This window comes from Chiloscyllium plagiosum, unplaced genomic scaffold, assembly GCF_037043375.1.
Source record: "Chiloscyllium plagiosum isolate Xiang-an unplaced genomic scaffold, Cpla_swu_hap1 HiC_scaffold_37, whole genome shotgun sequence".
Taxonomy (NCBI): Eukaryota; Metazoa; Chordata; class Chondrichthyes; order Orectolobiformes; family Hemiscylliidae; genus Chiloscyllium; species Chiloscyllium plagiosum.
Genome location: NW_028270175.1, coordinates 4,547,282 through 4,570,200, shown reverse-complemented (window position 1 = coordinate 4,570,200; position 22,919 = coordinate 4,547,282). Strand labels below are relative to the sequence as shown.

General features: G+C 41.7%; 2 protein-coding genes across 6 annotated transcripts in view; both read left to right on the top strand.

Moving 5' to 3' along the window:
• Window positions 1–1,839: 1,839 nt before the first annotated feature.
• LOC148139748 (tumor necrosis factor receptor superfamily member 5-like) overlaps window positions 1,840–22,919 on the top strand; it is a 64,568-nt gene continuing 43,488 nt past the window's right edge. Inside the window, exons 1-2 of one of the 3 annotated variants that reach the window (XM_087980244.1) lie at window positions 1,905–1,970; window positions 5,050–5,123. The gene's annotated coding sequence lies outside the window, so the exon portion shown is untranslated. Of the gene's footprint in view, window positions 1,971–5,049; window positions 5,124–22,919 lie in introns of all 3 variants that reach the window. The other 2 variants (XM_087980246.1, XM_087980245.1) reach the window with 2 other exon arrangements.
• The window catches only part of LOC122540450 (tumor necrosis factor receptor superfamily member 5-like), a 210,596-nt gene continuing 189,581 nt past the window's right edge, over window positions 1,905–22,919 (top strand). The window contains exons 1-2 of one of the 3 annotated variants that reach the window (XM_087980251.1): window positions 1,905–1,970; window positions 5,050–5,123. The gene's annotated coding sequence lies outside the window, so the exon portion shown is untranslated. The remainder of the gene's footprint in view (window positions 1,971–5,049; window positions 5,124–22,919) is intronic. The other 2 variants (XM_087980247.1, XM_087980248.1) reach the window with 2 other exon arrangements.

The window sequence follows — 22,919 nt, the reverse complement described above, 5'->3', positions numbered from 1 at the left end:
GGGGAGACTAGGATCCGTGGGCACAGCCTTAGAATTAGAGGGGGTCAATTTAGAACGGAAATGAGGAGACATTTCTTCAGGCAGAGAGTGGTGGGCCTGTGGAATTCATTGCCACGGAGCGCAGTGGAGACCAGGACATTAAATGTCTTCAAGGCAAAGATTGATAAATTCTTGATCTCGCAAGGAATTAAGGGCTATGGGGAGAATGTGGGTAAGTGGAGTTGAAATGCCCATCAGCCATGTTTAAATGGCAGAGTGGAGTCAATGGATCGAATGGCCTTGCTTTCACTCCGAGGTGTTTTGGTTACAGTACATATTTGCAGGAATTCCTGAGAATAGTGTCCTAATCCATTTATCTTCAATTGCTTCATCAATGACCTTCCTTCTATCATCAAGGCAAAAATGGGGATGCTTGATGATTGTGCAGTGTTGATCACCATTTCCAACTCCTCAGATACAGAAACAATCCATGTCAAAACGCAATATGACAGGCAGTTTCCAGGTTTGTACTTGGGAAAGTTAGTAATGATATATGGGGCACTGTCCATATCACAGTAGAGGAGGTGTTGGATATATTAGAATGTGTGAAGGTGGATAAATCTCCTTGTCCTAAGCAGATATATCCAAGATCAGTGAGAGGCTAGAGAAAAACTTGCAGGGGTCCTGGCTGATATTTTTGCATCATCATTAGCTACGGGTGAGGTCCCGGAAGACTGAAGGGTAGTGAATGTTGTGCCATTATTCAAGAAGAATAATGATTCCTGAAGAAGGGCTCATGCCTGAAACGTTGATTCTCCTGCTCCTTGGATGCTGCCTGACCTGCTGAGCTTTTCCAGCAACACATTTTCAGCTCTGATCTCCAGCCTCTGCAGTACTCACTTTCTCCCATTATTCAAGAAGGGCTGCAAAGTAAAGTCTGAGAACTATAGACCAGTAAATTTATCATCTATGGGGGATAAGTTACTCGAAGATTCTGAGGGATAAGATATACATGCGTTTGGAAAAACAGGGTTTGATTCGGAGTAGTCAGCATAGCTTTGTGAGTGGGAGATCATGCCTCACAAATGTGTTAGAGTTCTGTGATGAAGTGACCAGAAAGGTTGATGAGGGCAGGGTGGTAGACGTAGTCTATATGGATTTTAGTAGGACCTTTGATAACGTTCCACCTGGTAGGCTGCTCTGGAAGGTAAGATCGTATGGAATCCAGAGGGAACTGGCAAATTGGATACACAATTGGCTTGATGGTAGGAAGCAGAGGATAATAGTGGAAGGATGCTTGTGACGAGTGGAGTGCCTCCGGGGTCGGTGCTGGGCCCATCATTGTTTGTTATCTGTATCAGTGATTTGGATGAGAATGTACAAAGCATGATTAGTAAGTTTGCTGATGACACTGAAATAGGCGGGATCATGGACAGTGTGAAAGGTTCTCAGCAATTGCAGCTGGAACAAGAACTGCCAAATGGAGTTTAATATAGAGAAGTGTGAGGCCTTGTGTTTTGGAAAGTCAAATCAAGGTAGGAGTTTCATGGTGAATGGTAGGGTCTTAATGAGTGTAGTGGAACAGAGGGACCTTGGATTTCTTGATTAGATTCCCTACAGCGTGGAAACAGGCCCTTCGGCCCAACAAGTCCACACCGACCCGCTGAAGCGCAACCCACCCAGACCCATTTCCCCTCAGACTAATATACCTAATTTAGCATGGCCAATTCACCTAACCTGCACATTTTTGGAATGTGGGAGGAAACGGGAGCACCCGGAGGAAACCCAAGCAGACACAGGGAGATTTTGTGTATTGATTTTATTAGGATTAAATTCTGATTTCTTTTTTATTTATTTCAGAAACTGGATTTTTTTAATTGAAGAACTGGCCACGATTAGACATAAAGTTATTATATTTTGTAAAGTATTACTGCTTTACGCTTAGAAGAAAGGACTGCTAACAGAGAATTCTGTTTGAAAATTATACAAGCGTAAGTATTTTTATTTTACAGGCCTGTGTACATGATTGAGGAACGGAGCTGTTTTGGTATGCTCTATGGTTGTTAAAGAATGTGATCAAAGTGTGTGTAACAATTGAGAATGGTAGTGGAAGGACCATGAGGCAGTTGTCAAGTGTTATTGAGATCAGGAAATAACAGCTTGCATTTATATAGCATCTCTGCTATAGTAATATAAAAGAGTACATCCCATTTGGCTCTCATTTCTTATGCTGGGGTTTTCGTGGAGGCATCAGTAAAACCATGAACTGATTTATACTGCAGCAACCTTTTCCAACATTCTTCCTATAAAGATGAAAGTAAGGGGGTACAAATCGACTATAAAATGCCCATCATGGCTTAAATAAAGTTGGGAAGGATTCAGAAACTATGCAAGTTATGTGGGCAGGCTGCTCAATTCTACAGGCATTTAATGAGTATCCAATTCTTCAAATATTGTCAAGGATTAGCAGATGAATTTTACAGCCCCTCCAAGCCCCCAGGCAGTGGTATTGGAAGGGGGCTTGTGAAATAAAACATACTTATCGTATTTTTGCCCACTTCCAACCTGTCTCCCATATTATAGTGAGCACATAATTTGATAGATGGCTGGCCTGCTCCCTGGCCATGTGGACTGCAGTAAGCCAATGGGAAACTTCATTCTAGTTCCGTCGCAATTTTTCGTCTGACTCAGGAAGATGAGGCAAAGGAAGAGTCTAACAGCTTTGATCGTACAGGCTGGTATTAGGCAGGTGTTGGAGCTCTACCCTTGCTGCAGATGCACTGGTCCCCAGGGGGCAAACCACCCTGCAGCTCTGCTTTATCGCTCTGAAAATCATCCTCCAAATAAACAATCTCTATTTCCTTGCTGCGGTCTTCAAAACTCCCTGACTTACCTGAAAGGAGGATTCAAATAAATTTCTTCTTCTTCCTGGAATGCTTCTAGTCTGAGGCATTGCAATTCTTCAGGGAGGAACTTTACTGAGATGTTGAGAGGGTTGCAAGATAAGTATCATTTCAACCCAATTAAATGTAAAGGAATTAGAGAAATGCAGTTCAACAGAGTGAAAATGATATTGTTTGGTGGAGATCTGAATAAGGTATTTGTAGAATAGTAATGATGTAGATGATAATCCCAAGATATTTTAGAACAGAAGGCCTAAATTTAAATTAAAGACAATTGAATTAGAATTAATATGGGAGATATTAAAAAAAATCATTGTGTTGAGTAACAACACCTTAGAGTCACAGATATGTACAGCACCTTGACAGAGCCTTTGATTCAACTCGTCCATGCTGACCAGATATCTTAACCTAATCTAGTCCCATTTGCCTGCACTTGGCCCATATCCCTCTAAACCCTTCCTATTCATACACCCATCCAGATGCCTTTTAAATGCTGTGATTGTTCCAGCCTCCATCACTTTCTCTGGCAGCTCATTCCATACGTGCACCAAACTCTGCGTGAAACAGTTGCCCATTGTCATTTTTATATCTTTCCCCTCTCGCTCTAAATCTATACCCTCACCCCAGGGAAAAAACCTTGTCAATTTATCCTATCTATGCCCCTCATGATTTCATAAACATCTATAAGGTTTCCCCTCCGCCTCCGATGCTCCAAGAAAAACAGCCCCTGGCCTATTCAGCCTCTCCCTATCGCTCAAATCCCCCAAACCTGGCATCATCCTTGTAAATTTTTTCTGAACCCTTTCAAGTTTCACAACATCATTCCAATAGGAAGGAGACCAGAATTGCACACAATATTCAAAAAGTGGCTGAAACATTGTTGTCACCATAGTCTTACCATATGGGCTGCTCTCTCATTAGAGAGAGAAGCGACTGGTGGTGATTTAACCTGAGGCCACCAAACCTCAGGCGTGGAAAGAGGTTGAGAAGGAGAGTCCTCCATGGTAGCCTCTAACTACTGATGGGAATTGAACCCACGATGTTGGCATCACACTGCTCTGTGAGCCAACAAACCAGCCAACTGAAGTAAACCGATTCCAATGTCCTGTACAGTGGCAACATGACATCCCAACTCCAATATTCAATGCTCTGACCAATAAAGGAAAGCATACGACGCACCTCCTTCACTCTCCTATCTACTAGCGCCTCTACTTTCAAGGAGCTATAAACCTGCACTCCAACGGCTCTTTATTCAGCAACACTCCCCAGGACCTTACCATTAAGTGTACATGTCCTGCTCTGATTTGCTTTTCCAAAATGCAACAGCTCGCATTTAGAACATGGGCCTGTTCTATGCTGTACTGTTCTATCAGCCCACGATGTTGTGCCAACCACTGATCCTCATGTATGCACCCTCAAATTTCTGTGACCATATGCATGTCGAGGAGTCTCTTAAATGTCCCTAATGACCCTGCCTCCACAACTGCTGCTGGCAATGCATTCCATGCTCTCACAACTCTGTGTGTAAAGAACCTGCCTCTGACATCCCCTTTATAATTTACTCCAACCAGTTTAAAACTATGACCCCTCGTGTTCGTCATTTCTGCCCTGGGAAATAGTCTCTGGCTATCGACTCTATCTATGCCTCTCATTATCTTGTATACCTCAATTAGGTCCCCTTTTCTCCTCCTTTATCTAAATTAAACACCATCTGCCACTCCTGAGCCCATTGGCCCAACTGATCAAGATCCCATTGTACTGTGAGTTTACCTTCTTCGATGTCCACTACACCTCCACTTTTGGTGTCATCTGCAAACTTACTAAAGAGACCTCCTATGTTAACATCTGAATCATTTATATAAATGATGAAAAGTAGTGGACCCAGCACTGATCCTTGTGGTGGACTCAGCTGGACCCTTTAGCTGACCTTGCATTTATATTGTTTTTAGCCTTATAAAATGAAGCCATTTGACATGAATGTTATGAAACATAATTTCTGACTTCAAATATTTTGCTCAGTAGGATAAACTGGCTAAAAATATCAACAACATTGTCAAAGCAGTAAAATGAATACAGAGTGAGAGAGTAAAAGTCGGGGAAGCAATTTTTAATGAGCTGAATGGCTGTTCTTGCAACAGATTTTCTTTTTCTTATTTTCTTGCAACAGATATCAAAACTCCTGATTTGAACACGGAAAGGTGTGAATCAGGTTCCAGCAGTTGCTCCTAAACAGAGGATTAAGTAAGTACTTCAAAAGAATCCAAAACAAACGTTGATACACAGCACTGAAACAAATAACTGCAGATGCTGGAGATCTGAAACAAAAACAGAAATTACTGGAGAAACTCAGCAAGTTTAGCAGCAGCGATGAGAGAAACAAAAGCAATGCTTTAAGTCCAATGAAACTTCTTCCAAACTGAAGAAGAGTCATTGGATTTGAAAAGATGACTCTTGATTTTCTTTCAGCTGGCCTGACAGCATTTATGGAGAGAGAAATCGGAGTTCCTAGTTTTTGAGTGTACTAGATGGCTTTTTAGTGACAATCGGCAATGTTTACATGGTCATTCTAGATTCTGCCATGACAGGATTTGAACCCATGTCCTTAGACTATTAACCTTGAATTCTAAATCAGAAAGCCTGCTCAACAGGTATTGAGAGATACTGGAGCAAGTAAGTCTCTGATGTTGGCTGACGATGCTACTTGTCTTCAGAGGGGTTGGTGAAGAAGCAAATATTGGAAGTTATGAATCAGTCTCATTTATATAGAGTTGGATTAAAGATTGACTTTATAAAAGTGATAGTTTATTTGTAATGGAACAAGTTCTTATGGGGGGAATTGATTTTATTCTGGAAAATGATCTGGCTGATTCAAAAGCATTGGCGTCACCAAGAGTGGTAGAGGTAAATGAGCCTGAAATCTTAACTTCCTGGACTGCTTCCTGATTTTGTCCTGACTGGATCACGGGTTCATTATCTAAACAAGAAGGAAAGGTGTCTATGAGACAGGAAGATATAGTAATCTGGAAATTCAGTTACTGGATTTAATTTTGAAAAATGTAACTACAAAAGATGAAGGCTGAAAAGAAAATGGTATGTTTAAGTTCATCTTCTTTAATAGAAATGTAAGAAACATATTTATGATTGAAAGTGTGACAAATTGTGACAAAGCAAAACTCAATAAAAAACAATACCTGAGTTTATTATTTGAAGAAAAAAATCTTAATGAGAAAAGTGAGACCACCTCAAATACGAGTCAGTGAGGAATAGTCAGTGGTCAGATGGCAGTTCCTTTTGAGTATTATAATGAAATTTGGAACACAAAACTATAATTGCGGCTGATGTAGGTATCAGGAAAGTACAAAATAAAACATTAAAGCATTTCTTTTGAGCAGGATTACATAAAGATACAGTCAAATTTTGCCAGACATGCCATAATGCCTTTTTACTGCAAGATGATAAGATGAGGATTGAGTAGCCTGTCCATGTTTTATTTTGGAAAAAATGGACTGAATATGAACAAAAAGATTCAGCTGTTGAAAAAGAGACAGAGTATTGAATTGGATCTACAATATTTTGACCAAAGCATCACCAATAATATGGATGAAACTGAATCTATATGAACCACACTCCTTTGATTTTAAATCTTCGAGTAAAGAATTTACAATTGTTCAAATGGTGTTTGATTCTCCAATCATATAGTTTGAAAATTATTCATGTGCTTGGGGGAAAGAAAAAGCATTACTATGAATGCTTTATAGAGTGTGGACAAGTAAGAGACTGTTGTAATATTTGTAATCCAGGCTTTTGTTAAGGTGAGGGAAGAAATTACAGCAGCTCTAAGTGAAGGTTTAATTCCTATCTGGCCACAAGGGTGCTATTGCCGTAAAGGGAGCGTAATGCACTTTTGCCAGACTGATTCCTGGGATATTGGGACTGATGTATGAAGAGAGGTTAAACTGGTTGGGGTTATATTTGTCAGAGGCACAGGTTTATATCCCACATTGGCTGAGGTCATCATGAAGATCCTGTGTTCTCAACATTAGCTCTTGCCTGAAGTGTGGTGACTCTCAAGTTAAACTACCATCAGTCATCTCACTGGAATGAGAGCGCAGCCCTGTGGGAATGTGGTCACTTTTCATCTAAATAGGTGTGTGACAGTTCCAGAAAGAAACATCTGCTGGTGCAAGCTAAAAGTTGAAGTCCTAAGTGGCATAAGCCTACTGAAGTATTAGATTCTACATTCTGGTGTGAATATAATATGTGATGTTCTGTGTACTGTGCGGGGTTTTTTTCATGGGTACTCTCAATACTTCAATTTACTGCCTCGTTCCCTGGCCAACGTTTCTGTCTCGGGCTTGCTGCAGTGCTCAAGTGAAGCTCAGCACAAGCTTGAAGTACACCTCACTTTCCGTTTGGGAACTCTACAGCCTTCTAAACTGAATATAGAGTTCAACAACTTTAGGGCCTGATCTGTCCCATGTCCTTCCCTCTATTCCCATACACCAAGCCTTATCACATCATCTGCTATTACACACAACCCACTGGTAGCCAATAATCCACATTCATAGCTGTTCACCCTCCCAGCCTGATCATTATCCTTTCCTTTATTTGTCCAACTGTTGAAACATAGGATCCCTACAGTGTGGAAATGGGCCATTTGGCCCAACAAGTCCACACCGACCCTCCAAAGAGTGTCCATCCAGACTTGTTCCCTGATCCTATTACTCTACATTTCCCCTGACTAATGCACCTAACCTTCACATCCCTGAACACTGGGCAATTTAGCTTGGTCAGTTCACCTAACCTGTACATCTTTGGACTGTGGAAAGAAACTGGAGCACCCGGAGGAAACCCACACAGACATGGGGAGAATGTGTAAACTCCAAACAGACTGAGGCTGGAATTGAACCTGGATCCCTAGTGAAGTGTGGCAGCAGCGCTAACCACTGAGCCATCGTGCAGCCATTCTTCTCTCTCTGGGCTCTAATTCCACCTATTGTTTACTCCTTTCACCCTCTCTGCACCCTATCTTCTGCCTAAAAACCAATATTTTCCTTGCTACCATCAGTTCTGAGGAAAGGTCATTGGGCCTGAAATGTTAACTCTGATTTCTCTCTGCAGGTGCTACCAAACCTGCTGAGCTGTTCCAGCAATTTCTGGGTTTTTTTATTCCTAATTTCCAGCATCTGCAGTTATTTCTGTTTTTATTTACTATAGAAATGCTGTTTTGTATCTTTTCAATGTATTAAGAACTGGTTTTGGCATTATTGGGATTATACTGTTACTGTATCTTTAGAGATCTTTGCTTTTTTTTTCAGTAGATAGTCTGGATTGCCCTATTGTGTCTTCCGTTTCCTTTGTTAATAAATTTCTGCTTTAGTGTTAAATCAAAATCTGCACACTGCATACGTTTCAGTGAGACAGCACGTTGTTAGAAACAAAACAAACAAGAAGATGGTCTATCAAGCCATTTCCTGTCATGAATCTGATTTATCCAGTAGTAACTTCAGCTGGATCATAACAATATTCCATCGTGATTTATCAATGTAGCATTCAATGCATTTCATTGATGAATGCCTTTTTGTTTTAGAATTTCTCACAATATTTTCAAAAGAAAAAGGCCTTATCTGTCACCTGATCAAGAGCGAAGGTTTCTGCCACCAAGATACCATTTATTACTTTCCAGATCTCTTTAGATCCCAAGTTCCAAAAGAAAAATCATAAGATGTCATCCACTTAAGACCCATCAGAAATTTGCAAAGGACATGTCACTAAAACACCGAGCGTCATGTTCCTGACATCTTCCAATGATGGAAATTTCAAAGTGTGGTGTTTCATCTGAATAATATCTTCCTCCTTGGAAATTTTCATAGCTGTACATAGTTCTAATACTTTAAAATTGGATTTTGGCCTTGTTTGGTATCCAGCCAATTCAGCTGTTTAATTAGTCTTTGTAATTTTTGCATTTCAGTTTTGGAAGGTGCGGCATCTTTTTGAGGCCCTCCTTTGACAATGCTTGGCCCATTCTGCCGGCTTTCCTATCCAATGTGCTTGGAAGTTCAAAAAGCCTGACTTCCTATTTTGAATTTTGCTTTAAGCCCATTTATTGACAATGTTTTCAAATGTGTTATGCCCACTCCACAAAAATAATCTACTTGCTTCATAAAGATGCCTGAAAGCATCTTTTCACCAGGCAAAGATGGCAGTGTCTAATTTTAACTGAAGACAACACAATTTTAATAAGACTGACTGACCTGAATTATTGTCATGTGTACCAAAGTACAGTGAAAAGTTTTGTTCACAAGCAGTACAGGCAGATCATAGTAAGGATGTACATATTAGAAAGATTTAGTCATACGGGTTACATTGCACAGGGTTAGGAGAAAATGAGGATTGCAGATGCTGGAGAGTCACCAGTTGAAAAGTGTGGCACCAAAAAAACACAGCAGGTCAGGTAGCATTTGAGGAGCAGGAGAGTAAACGTTTTGGCCATAAGCACTTCATCAGGAATGCACTAGGCGAGAGCAATGTTAGCGTGGTCGGCATTATTTGAGGCTACAGAGTCCATTCATCAGTCTAATAACGGCTGGGAAGAAGCTGTTCATGAACCTACTGGTGCGTGTGTGCAGGCTTCTATATCCTCTGCCTGACAGAAGAGGTTGTAGGAGATCATCATTGGGGTGTGATAGGTCCTTGATGATGGTAGCCTTTCTGCGGTAGCAAGCCGTGTAAATGGAGTCCATGGTTGGAAAGTTGGCTTCCGTGACGATCTGGGCTGTGCTTACAACTTTCTACAGTTTGTTCCGGTCCTGGGCAGAGCAATTGCCATATTAGGCTGTTATACACCCAGACAGTGTGCTTTCCATGGTGCATCTGTAGAGGTTGGTAAGGGCCCTTTTATAAGCATGCCAAATTTCCTGAGCTGCCTGAGGAAGAAGAGGCATTATTAGACCAGGAAGATCTTACTGAAAAGCACCAAACTCAGATGCATTCATAGAGGTCATATTCACACTTATTTAGTTTCCAAAGTATCCCTATTGCATTTGGTGCCTTTTTGTTTCAAAATCAAAAAAGTCACTTGCCTCTATGGCTGATCTCCCTTGCAGAAATGTAGCTTTAATTTTTAGCATTTATTGCTTTAAAATACCTTTCAAACTTTCCTTTTCTGTCGTCAATGAATCTATTCATATTTTGATCCACCAATATTTTCTTCAAAATCTTGTGCTACTCACCTTGCTTTGGTCTTATTGGTCCCATTAAGGGGCACATTTTCTGTGATATCCACCTATATGATAGGGCTAATTATACTCAATCCGATCCTCTGTGTACTGTCACGACTCACTGAGGTAGGACGCTGGAAATCAAGCCCCACTATTCGTGCAACAGTCACAAAAGTTAAAGATTTTAAAAGGTATGCAACATTTTGCAATTTATTGTCTTCTTGACTCAGTTTGACAGAAAGCATGGACCAGGTTTCTGTATCTAACAGGAATGACTATTCCTAAAAATTAGTAGTCATACAGTTGTACAGCAGGGAAACAGGCCTTTCCCTCCAACTTGTCCATGCTGACTCGATAACCTAAATTGTTCCAGTCCTGTTTGCCAGCGTTTGGCCTATGTCCCTCTTAAATCCTTCCTTTTCATGTACTCATCCAGATGCCTTTTAAATATTGTAATTGTACCAGCCTCGAGGACTTCCTCTGACAGCTCATTTCATATAGGGCAGTATCCTCTGCATGAAAAAGTTGCCCCTTAGGTCCCTTTTAAATCCTTCCCTTCTCACCATCTAGCTTTGGACTCCCCTACCCTGGGAAAGTGGCTATTCACCCTATCCATGCCCCTCATGATTTTATAAACCTGTATAAGGTCACCCCTCAGCCTCTGATGCTCCAGGGGAAATAGCCCCAGCCTATTCAGTCTCTCCCTTTTAATACAAATCTTCCAATCCACATTCTAGGAACAATGAGCCTGCTGGCCAAGGTCTCTTTGTTCAGCAACATTTCCCCAGAACCCTACTATTAAGTGTATAATTCCTGTCCTGATTTGTCTCCCCAAAATGATCACTTGTCTGAATCTTGTTCTCAGCCCCAAGCTGTTCAGCTACCCAAGAACCAATCACATTTCCTTTAGGTAAGCAGAAGGCCTTTGTTATCAATAACTGGGCACCAGGCCACAAATTAACCAGCTTCTTATTGCCAGTTATCTAAATACAATCCCTTGGCACCAGTTCGTCTGTGACCACATTTTAATCCATAGTTGTGCTGACAATATTCACAATTAAATTCAAGTTATTTGCTTTCAAACCATGCAGCAACCATTTAAGTCTTTGATCTTAAAATATGTATTTTCTCATTTCAGTAAAGAATAGAGAAAAATAAGAAGTACACCCCAAATTCTCTCCAGCTTTGTATTTCTTGTTGTTTGGAATCCTTTACTTGTCTTCTGATTTGTCCATGGCCACTGCGTCTTCCCAATCATATTGACTTCTGCCCCTACTGGCATCCCTGCTTTATACTATATTTCTTGTCTTTATTAAAGCTGCACCTTTTCTCTTGCCTTCTATCTCTTTCCAGATTGCTCCTATTTAACCTTCCCTCTCCTATTATTAGGATTTATTTGTATGGTGGTGATCTCTTTCCAAGAGCATGTTCGTTCCCGGACCCACTGTTTCAGCTTATTGCATTCACTTGCCTTCTATCTTTGTACTTCATGTTTCCAATCCATGGGCCTGACCTCCTGACCCTCATCCTATATATTCATCTAGCTTTTGTATTTTCCAGTGGCCTGTTCTGTTCTATTTATAGTTGCATTTCTCCATTGACTAGCCCCTTCTGGTAAATATTTGACTTTAGTATTCACTTTTGACAGTTGTCCTTTGGAACCAATGGCCGCATACTGACCATTGGATCTGATCAGTCCATCATCAGACAAACTGCCAATTGCAGTGATTTGATCTTCATAACTCTGCAATGTTTCCATGCTCCACATTATTTCCCATAATTCCTTCAGAATCTGTACTAGTCTCTAGCTGATTAGAAAGTCTGCCTTTTGCAAAAGATTTCAAAGGCCACAATGAATTCCTCAATACTACTTTCACATCTCATTTGGACTATAAGATGCAGGAGCATAATTAGGCTATTCAGCCCATCAAGTCTGTTTCACCATTTGATCGTGACTGATATGTTTACCAACTCCAATCTCCTGCCTTCTCCCTGCATCCTGGATTCCCTTACTAACCAAGAACCCAACTATCTCTGTCTTAAATGCATTCAATGACTTGGCATCCACAGCCCTCTGTGGCAAAGATTTCCACAGCTTCACCACCCACTGGGCAGAAGAAATCCCTCCTCATCTCAGTTCTGAAGAGTCGTTTCTTCACACTGTGGCTGTGCCTTGGGGTCCTCGCCCCTCCTACTAGTGGAAACATTTTCTCCACCTCCACTCTACTCAGACCTCCCAGTATTCTGTAAGTTTTAATCGGAAGCCCCTCAGCCTTCTATATGCCATCGAGTACAGAACCAGTGTCCTCAACAGCTCCTTTTATGACATGCCTTTCATCCCTGAGATCATCCTCATAAACCTCCTCTGGACCCTTCTAATGCCAGCACGTCCTCCTTTCGATACTAGACCAAAAACCACTCTCAATATTCCACATGCAGTCTGACCAGAGACTTATACAGCCTCAGCAATATATTTCTGTTTTTGTACTCTAGCCCTCTTGAAATGAATGCTAACATTGCATTTGCCTTCCTTCCTTTAGCCTGCCAACTGAACCTGCGTGTTAAGACAATCTTTAAGATCATCCTGAATTAAGACTCCTAAGTCCCTTTTGTGTCTCAGATTTCCAAAGGCTTTCCCTATTTAGAAAATATTCTAAGCTTTCTTCCCATGAAAGTGCACAAACTCGCAATTTCCTACGTTGTGTTCCATCTGCTGCGTCGTTATCCACTCTGCTAGTCTGTCCGCATCCTTTTGTAGCCTCCCCACCTCCTCAACAATACCTGTCCCTCCATCTTTCTTTGTCACCTGCAAACCTAGCAACAATGCCATCAGTTCTTTCATCTAGATCATTAATGTATAATATGAAAAGTTATGGTCCCAACATGACCCCTACAGAACTCCACGTGTCACTGGTTGTCATCCTGAATAAAACCCCTTTATCACTACTGTCTGCCTTCTGCCAGTCAACCAATGCTCTATCATTGCCAGTATCTTGCCCCTAATATCACGTTAACTTATTTAGCAACCTTCTGTATGGTACCTTGTCAAAGGCCCTCTGGAAATCCAAATATATCATGTCCCCTAGCTTCCTTTGTCTAACTTGCTCATTACCTCCTGAAGGAATTCTAACAGATCTGTCAGGCATGACCTTCCCTTGACTCAGTTCTATGTTACAATGCACTTCCAAATACTCTGCATTCTCATCCTTAATATTAGACTTCAATATCCTACCAACAGCTGAGGTCAGGCTAACCTGCCTGTGGTTTCCTGTCTTCTGCCTCCCTCCTTTCTTAGAGACAAAAAAAACTGCAAATGCTGGAATCCAAAGTAGACAGACAGGAGGCTGGAAGAACCCAGCAAGCCAGGCAGCATCAGGAGGTGTGGAAGTCGATGTTTCAGGTGTAACCCTTCTTCAGGACTGGGGGGTGGGTGTGGGGGCAGCTGCAGGTGAAGAGGGAGGCAGCAGGGTGGTGAAGTGGGGATAGGTGAAGACAGATAGAGGGTACAACCTGGTTCGTCAATGGGAGGAATGAATCTGGTTGGTGGCAAGGAGTATTGGCAGGAAGGGAGTCGAGGGATGGGGTGGGAGGTTATTTGAAATTGGAGAACTCAATGTCAGGTCCTCCAGGCTGTAGAGGCCCAAATGGAAGATAAGGTGTTGTTTCTCTAATCGGCGCTGTGGTTTGTTTTGGCAATTGAGGAAGGCCAAGGATGGTCATGTCGGAAAGGGAGTGGTTGGATGAATTGAAATGGGCTGTAACTGGAAGGTCCGGTCGACTCCTGTGGACCCGACTATGATGCTCGATGAGCCATTTACATCTGGTCTCCCTGATGTCGAGAAGACCACATTGGGAACACCTGATGCAGTAAACTCGGTTGGAAGACAGGCAGGTGAACCTCTGTCTCTCCTGGAAGGAGTGTTTGGGATCCTGGATGGAGGTGACAGGGAAGTGCATGGGCAGGTTTTGCATTTTTTCTGCTTGCAGAGTAAGGTACCTGGGGGTTCAGTGGCATGGGTGGCATGAACCAAGGACTATTGGAGGGAACAGATAGCAGAGAGGGATGGGGAGGGGAAGATGTTCTTGGTAGTGGGGTCTGTTTGGAGTTGTCAGAAGTATTTTGAGGATGATGCGTTGAATGCTGAGACAGATGGTGTAGTAGGTGAGGGCAAGGGGGACTTTGTCATGTGGCTGTAGTATTGAGTTTGTTTCATCACGTGGTCACACATGGCTGTAGTATTGAGCCCTCTGCCACATCACCTTCATTCCCCGTACCATTGCTCTAAACCTGCCCCCCCCCAATGCAATAAGGGCCCTCCGCAGCACCACCTCCATTCCCTGTTCCACCACACTTAAGTACCCCCTCTTCCCCCCGCCCCCCAAACCCCAGTGCAACAAGGACAGAGTCTCTTGATGTTCTGGTATGATGCCGGTGTCTTCCACTGTAAAAAGCTTCCGAAGCTTCGTCTGGAGGCTCACCGAAGATGTTACCTTGTGTAGTGACGAAACGTCTGAAAATGAATCTTCCAGCTCAGTGAGCAAACCTACATCCAGAAAGTGATGTGAATTTGAATTCAATAAGATATATCTGGAATTAAAAATCTAATGATGATTATGAATCCATTGTCGATTGTCGGAAAAGCCCATCTGGTTCATTAATGTCCTTTAGGGAAGGAAACTGCCATCCTTACCTGGTCTGACTTACATGTGACTCCAGACCCATAGCAATGTGGTTGACACTTAACTGCCCTCTGGGCAATTAGGGATGGCAATAAATGCTGCCTAGCCAGCGACACTCTCATCCTGTGAACGAATAAAGGAAAAATAAAGAAGTACCTACTTAGTTCTTCCATCATTTCTTTTTTTCCATTACGACTTCTCCAGCTTCATTTTCCAGGGGTCCAATGTTCACTCTTGTCTCCCTCTTACCTTGTAGATATCTAAAAAAAACTTGCAATCTTCTTTTATCTTATTAGCTAGCTTATTCTTCTCTTTTATCTTCTCTTTTCTTAGTGATCCGCTGCTCATTTTTAAAAGTTTCCCATTCCTCTGGCTTCTCACTGATCTTCACCACATTGAATGCCTTTCCTTTTCCTTTTATGCTGTCCCTGATTTCCCTTATCAACTATGGTTGCCTCATCCTCTCCTTAGTATGTTTTTTCTTTCTTAGGATGAATTTCTGCTGTGTCTTCTAAATTAACCTCATTAACTCCTGCCCTTCCTGCTCCACTGATTTCTTGCTAGGCTCCCCTTCCAGTCATCACTGGCCAGCTCCTCCCTCATGTCTTTGTAGTTACCTTCACACAATTGTAATATTGTCACATCTGATTGCAGCTTCTTCCTCTCGGGGTGAATTCTGTAAAATTACAGTCACTGCGTAATGGGGGGTTCCTTCAACTTCAATTTCCTATTCAAGTCTTCCTCATTATGCCACCAAAATTCAGAATTGTCTGTTTTCTAATAGGCTGTACCAAAAGCTGCTCCAAAAAACCTTGCAGACGTTCAACATTTCTTTTCTGGAGATCCTCTGCCAAGCTGTTTTTTTTCCCCCAGTCCACCTGCAATTTGAAGTCCCCCATGCTTAATGTACGAGTGCCTTTCTGACAAGCCTCTTCTATATCCTAAATTATTTTCTGTCCCACATCCTAACAACTACCAGGAGGCATGTACACAATTCCCACTAGGGTCTTTTCCTTTGCAATCCCTCAAATCAACCCATGCAGATTCTATACCTTCCAACTCTATCACTTCTTGTGATCGATTTAATTTAATTCCTTCTTAACAAGGCAACCCTGACTCCCTGCCCATTTGCCTGTCCTTTCCATAGGATGTGTATCCTTGGATATTTAGTTCCAAGCCCTGATCCTCTTGCAATTGCGTCTCTGTGATGACCACAACATTGTGCCTGTCAATTTCAATCTGTGCTACGAGGTCATTTATCTTGTTTCATATTCTGCGTGCATTTACTTACAAACCCTCAGTACTGCATTTACTCTCTACCCCCCCTTCCCCAACGTCTTGTTGTCCCCTCATCTGTTATGCCTGAAGTTAGTTTACTGACCTTTAACATACTCCCTGTCCTATTACTTGATCTGGAAACTTTAATAAACTTCTGCTGAACTCCCCCAGCACTCCTCATAGCTTTTTCTATAATTTGAACTGAACCCATCTGTTCTCTCTCTCTCTCTCTCTCTCCCCCTGCGCCCCCCACCCTGTTCAGTTTAAAGCCCTATGTGCAAGCTGGTTCACCAGAACTCTGATCCCAGCAGGATTCAGGTGAAGCCCATCCCATTTAACAGTTTCCTCCTTCCCCAGTACTGGTGATAATGTTTCATGAATTTGAAGCTGTGTCTCCCACACCAATCTTTGAGTAACTCATTTACCTCTTTAATCTTGTTTACCCTGTGCCAGTTTGTTCATGGCTCAGATAGTAATTGAAAGAATATTACATTTTTGGTCTGCTTTCTAACCCTAGCTGCTCATTTTTCCTCAGCAGAACCTCTTTCCTCTTTCAACAAATATTGTTATTATCTATATGGATAATGACAAACAGATCTTTCCCCTCCCACTCCAAGCTCCTCTGCACATGGGAGATCCTGAACCAGGACATAAGGCTAGCAACACATCCTTCAGGACTCTCGATCTTGGCCAAACAGAATAGTGTCCATTTTTCCTGACTATATTATCCCCAATTACAACTACCTTTCTCTTTTCTCTTGAATGGCTTCCAGTACCACAGTGCTATGGTCAATTAGCTCATCTTCCCTACAGACCCCACTCTCATCCACACAGGGAACAAGAATATCAATCCTATGAGACAAGCTCAAGAGCTGAGATTCCTTCAGCACTGCCTCCGAGAACCCTCTACCTGCCTCACTGATAGTTACAACCCCGATCGAATTCAAGGTAGTTAATCTAAGGGGTGTGTTTGCTTCCTGAAACACAGCATCTAGGTAACTCTCTCCCTCCCTGATATGTCAGTGTTCAAAGCTCACCCTCCAGCTCATCAACTCTGAGCCAGAATTTATTAAGCAATCTATACTTGCTACAGATGTAGTCACTATGAACCATAATGGGGTCCACCATATCCCACATTGTGCAATTACAACACATTGCCTGGGCAGGCATTTCTATTTTAATTGCTTAATTCTTAATTTGCGTATTAAAATTTTGTAATTGTCTTTTAGTTTGTAGCCTGTAAATATTTTCCCTATTTACCTTCAATCTGAAAGTGCTGAAAATGTGTTGCTGGAAAAGCGCAGCAGGTCAGGCAGCATCCAAGGAGCAGGAGAATCGACGTTTCGGGCATGAGCCTTTCTTCAGGAATGAGGAGAGTGTGCCAAGCAGGCTAAGATAAAAGGTAGGGAGGAGGGACTTGGGGGAGGAGCGTTGGAAATGCCTCCCCCCACCTCTCCCCACCTTGTCTCAGTCCCAACCCTCGAACTCAGCACCGCCTTTTTGACGTGCAATCTTCTTCCTGACCTCTCCGCCCCCACCTCCACTCCGGCCTATCACCCTCACCGTAACCTCCTTCCACCTATCGCATTTCCAACATCTGCAGTCCTCACTTTCTCCTAGAAGATTTTAACCTACTGCGAATCCTCTTGCAAGGATGCCTTCCTTGAAGAAGCTCTCTTCCTCCCTCTACAAGGATTTCAGTGAGTCCCTCTCTCATTGCACACCCCAGGTCATCTCCTCTGCCCAGAAACTCTTCTGCCATGTTCTCAAACAGACTCGCTTCCACAGCCACATCTCTTCCCTCCAAGGCCCCAAGGGATCCTTCCATATCCGCCACAAATTCACCTGCACCTCCACACACATCATTTACTGCATCCGCTGCACCCGATGTGGCCTCCTCTATATTGGGGAGACAGGCCGTTTACTTGCGGAACGTTTCAGAGAACACCTCTGGGACACCCGGATCAACCAACCCAACCACCCTGTGGCTCAACACTTTAACTCCCCCTCCCACTCCACCAAGGACATGCAGGTCCTTGGACTCCTCCATCGCCAGACCATAGCAACAAGATAGCTGGAGGAAGAGCGCCTCATCTTCCGCCTAGGAACCCTCCAACCACAAGGGATGAGCTCCGATTTCTCCAGTTTCCTCATTTCCCCTCCCCACACCTTATCTCAGTCCCAACCCTCGAACTCAGCACCACCTTCTTGACCTGCAATCTTCTTCCTGACCTCTCTGCCCCCACCCCCACTCCGGCCTATAACCATCACTTTAACCTCCTTCTACCTATCGCATTTCCAACGCCCCTCCTCCAAGTCCCTCCTCCCTACCTTTTATCTTAGCCTGCTTGGCACACTTTCCTCATTCCTGAAGAAGGGCTCATGGCCGAAATGTCGATTCTCCTGCTCCTTGGATGCTGCCTGACCTGCTGCGCTTTTCCTGCAACACATTTTCAGCTCTGATCTCCAGCATCTGCAGACCTCACTTTCTCCTTCAATCTGAAAGTAATAATATATCCTGTATTAATGACTTGGAGGAAGGAAGTTAATGTACTGATATACAGTTAAATTAGTAGCTACCACCAACCAATGAATTATGGTTTACTTGTGTTGCCTCCACTTTCCCATGTTTCACTTAGGCTATGTTTCACTCTGCCTGCGATCACTCCTTCCTGACTGTGAAAAGCTTATTGATTATTATGCCCTATTCCTTTACTACTGTCCTTTTTTGAAAAATTTCAACCATTTAGAGGATGATTTGGCAAATTGCAATGTAGTTTTATCACAATTCATTCTCTGGCTTCTATGTTTTTAATCCCTGGTGTCAGTAAAATTTCATTAATTTCTTGAGTGGAGCAGTTAAGTTCCATTACGGTAATAAACAGTGTCTGAGTGTATACGCTGTAAATTCACATTTTCCAAATGCAAAAGTTTTGTCGTTTTTCCATATCTAGTTTCATCATTGCTTTCTTCCTCGATGGTATACTTAAGAACAGTGTGGTTCTTCACTGGACAGTACACCTATGTAATGATTAAATCCAGCTATTTTACTAAGAATGATCACTCTCAAATTTGAAACTGGTGGAACTTCCAAATTTCCTAATTTTGACCTGGTCCTTGTTAAAATTCTAGGTAGCACTCGAGGCTGTTTGGGCCCTTGAGTCTGCTCAGCCATTCAATAGGATCAAGATGTAGAGAGCTTGGTGGCTTGGCGCAATAACAACAATCTCTCCCACAATGTCAGCAAAATGAAGGAGCCGGTCATTGACATCACGAAGTGAATTGGAGAACAAATTCCCATCTGTGTCAGTCATGCTGAGGTGGAGATGTTAGAGAGCTTCAAGTTCTGAGGAGTAAATATCACTAACGATCAGTCCTTGTCCATCCACATTGACGCTACAGTTAAGAAAGCACACCAAAGCCTCTACTTCCTCAGAAAGCTAAGGAAATTCAGCATGTCCATAATGACACTTACCAATTTTTATAGATGCACCATTGAAAGTATCCTATCCGGATACATCACAGCATGGCATGGAATCTGCTCTGCCCAAGACTGCAAGAAACTACAGAGAGTTGTTAACGCAACCTGGTCCATTATGAAAACCAGCTTTCCTTCCACTGAATCCATTTACACGTCTCATTGCCACAGTAAAGCAGCCAACATTATCAAAGACCCCTCCCAACCCGATTATACTCTCTTCCGCCCTTTTCCATCAGACAGAAGATGCAAACATATGATAAAATATGGCAACAGATTTAAGAACAGCTTCTTCCCCGCTGTTATCAGAATTATGAATCGACCTATCAAAAATTAGAATTGATCCTTCTCTGCACATTTTTTGTAGCTATAACACTATATTCTGCAATCTGTCTTAGTACCTTCATGTACTTATGCCAGGTATGATTTGTCTGGATACCACTGAAAACAGTACTATTCACTGTGTCTTGGTACATATGACAATAATAATAAATCAAATCAAGGATCATGGCTGATGTGACATTTGTCATGTCCACTTTCCTGCCCTTTCCCCATAACCCTTAAATCACCGACTGATCAAGCAGCTATCTATCTCACTCTTAAAGGTACACAAGGATTCTGTGACCACAGTTCTCTATAACAATGAATTCCAAAGGATTGCAAGCCTCTGAGAAGAAATTCCTTCTCAGTTTAATCTTAAATTGGTACCTCTTTATTCTGAGACTGTGCTCTCTAGTCATAGACTCTCCCACGAGGAAAAACACCCTCTCAGCGTTTACCCTGTCAAGCCCCATAAGAATCCTGTACGTTTCAGTGAAATAATTTCTCATTCTTCCATAGTCCAGTGAGTAGTCTCATCTGTTTAGCCTTTGATCTTAATCCCTAGAACCTTCTGGAAACTTTAATAACTTCTACTGAACTCCCCCAGCACCCCTCATAGCTTTTTCCATAACTTGAACTGAACCCATCCCCTCCTTGTTCAGTTTAAAGCTCTATGTGCAAGCTGTCATTACGTGGTTCACCAGAACTCTGGTCCCAGCAGGATTCGGGTGGAGCATACCAGGGATTATCGTAGTGAACCTTCTCTGGACTTCCTCAAATGAACTGATGTTTTTCTTTAAATAAGTGGACCAAAACTGCTCACAGTACTCCAGATATGATCTCATCAGCACTTTGTTCAGTTGCAGTAAACATCTCTCCTCTTATACTTTATCCTCTTGAAATAAGGGCCAATATTCCATTAGCTTTCCTGATTATCTGCTGCATCTGTGAGCTAGTTTTCTGCACAACTGCTCCAAGTCCCTTTGTGTTGCAACTTTTTGTCCATTTAAATAAGATTCTGCCCTTTTGTTCTCCCTTCCAAATGAGCATCTTTGCACTTTCCCACATCATACTCCACTTGCCAACTTACTTAACCTATCAATATCTCTCTGTAAACTGTTTATATCCTTCTCACCACCTGTCTTTCCACATACTTTTGTCTGCAAATTTGGTGACAGTACATTAATTTCCTTCCTACAAGTCATTAATATATGTTGTAAACAATTGCAAAACCAGCACTGATGTTCATGGAACTGGTGGTCACAAGTCAACAACCTGAAAAAGAACCCCTTCTCTTCTCTTACTGTTTCCTGCCCATGAGCCAATTCTGAATCCATGCCAGTATACTACCTCAAATACTCAGGGCTCTTATGACTTAACTTTTTGTGAAGCACCTTGTTGAATGCCTTCTGGAAATCTAAATATAACATATTTATTGGTTTCTGTCTACTCACTCTGAATGAGACTTCCTCAAAAAATTCTCATAAACTAGCCAGTCACAATTTCCCTTTCATGGGAAACCATGCTGACTTTGCTTGATTACATTATGATTTTCTAAATATTCTATTGTTTCTTTAATAATTGATTCCAATGCTTTTCCAGCAACAGATATTTGACTAATCAGCCTATGGTTCCTCGCTTTGTGTGTCCCTCTTTTTGAGTAGTGATCTCTTATTTTCAGTTTTCCAATCCTCTGATGCTTCTGAAGAATCCTGTGATTTTTGGAAAACTACAACTACTGCATCCACTATATGTGTCGCGAGCTGTTTTAGGATCCTCGGCTGCAAGCCACCAGGGCCAGGGGACTTATATGCCTATAGCCCCAATAATTTGTCTAATACTACTTTTCTAGTGATGTTGATGGCACTTAATTCCTCTTTGTATTTTTTAATATTAATGAGATGTCAAAAGAGTGATGCAAACAATCTGTTTATCTCCAATGCCATTTCCTTGTTCCCTGTAACTGTCTCCCCAGACTAATTTTCTAAGGGACCCATGTTCACACACACTTCCTTTTTAAATAATTGAAAGAGCTTTTATTATCAGTTTTTATATTCCTCTCTTGTGTACTCTTGTAGTTTACTTTTGCTCTCTTTATTATCTTTACAGTCGTCTTTTTCTGAATTCAGAATTTATCTCATGCTTTGGGACTTTCGCTGACTTTTGCCTCTTATATAATTTTTCTTTCAACTTAATACTCTCCTTTACTCCCTCGGTTACCCATGAATGGTTAGAATTTTTCCTTCTGACTGGGATATATTTTTATTGAGTCATGAATGCCATCCTTAAATATTTGCCACTGCTTGCTTACTGTCATTTATGCTAAACTATCCACCTGGTTCTCTTTAGCTAACTATCCTCATTTGATTGTCATGCCCTTTATTTAAGTTAAGCACAGTTGTTTCAGATCCAGATTTTTTGTTCTCAAATTGAATATAAAATCTATCATGTTACGATCAGAAATTCCTTGGGAATCTTTTACTCTAAAGCTATTTAAGACATCAGGTTTTCCAATTCCAATAAATATTTTGCTTCTTTCTTCCTTTGAATGAAAACAAATGTATGAAGACCACATATTGTTTATCTTTTGTAAAGAAATAACCCAGATCCACATTGTAACCTCATTCTCACACTCGTCAAACAGCTAATTTTCAGGAAACAAAGTTGGGAAATCCTACTCTGAAACATTACATTTTTACTCAATCATCTTTTGCTACTAACATTATACACTAGAAGATAACTATTTAAAAAGAATCCAAGTCCACACTTTTAGAGAGAAGTTTATTTCAGTTAAATATGCTCCATAAAACCCACACTCCACTGATTACAAACACCTCCTATTTACACACCAAATCTTACCCAATTAACACTTAATATTTCCATTGCCTGATCTTTAACTCCATTAGGCCTCAGGCCTTCTTTCAGACCATTTAGATGATAACATTGTAGATCATTAGCCTTGTGATCTTAAACAAAAACAGAAATTACTGGAAAAACTCAGCAAGTTTGGCAGCAGTTTTGAGGAAGAATCACCCCACCCAAAACATTAATTCTGATTTC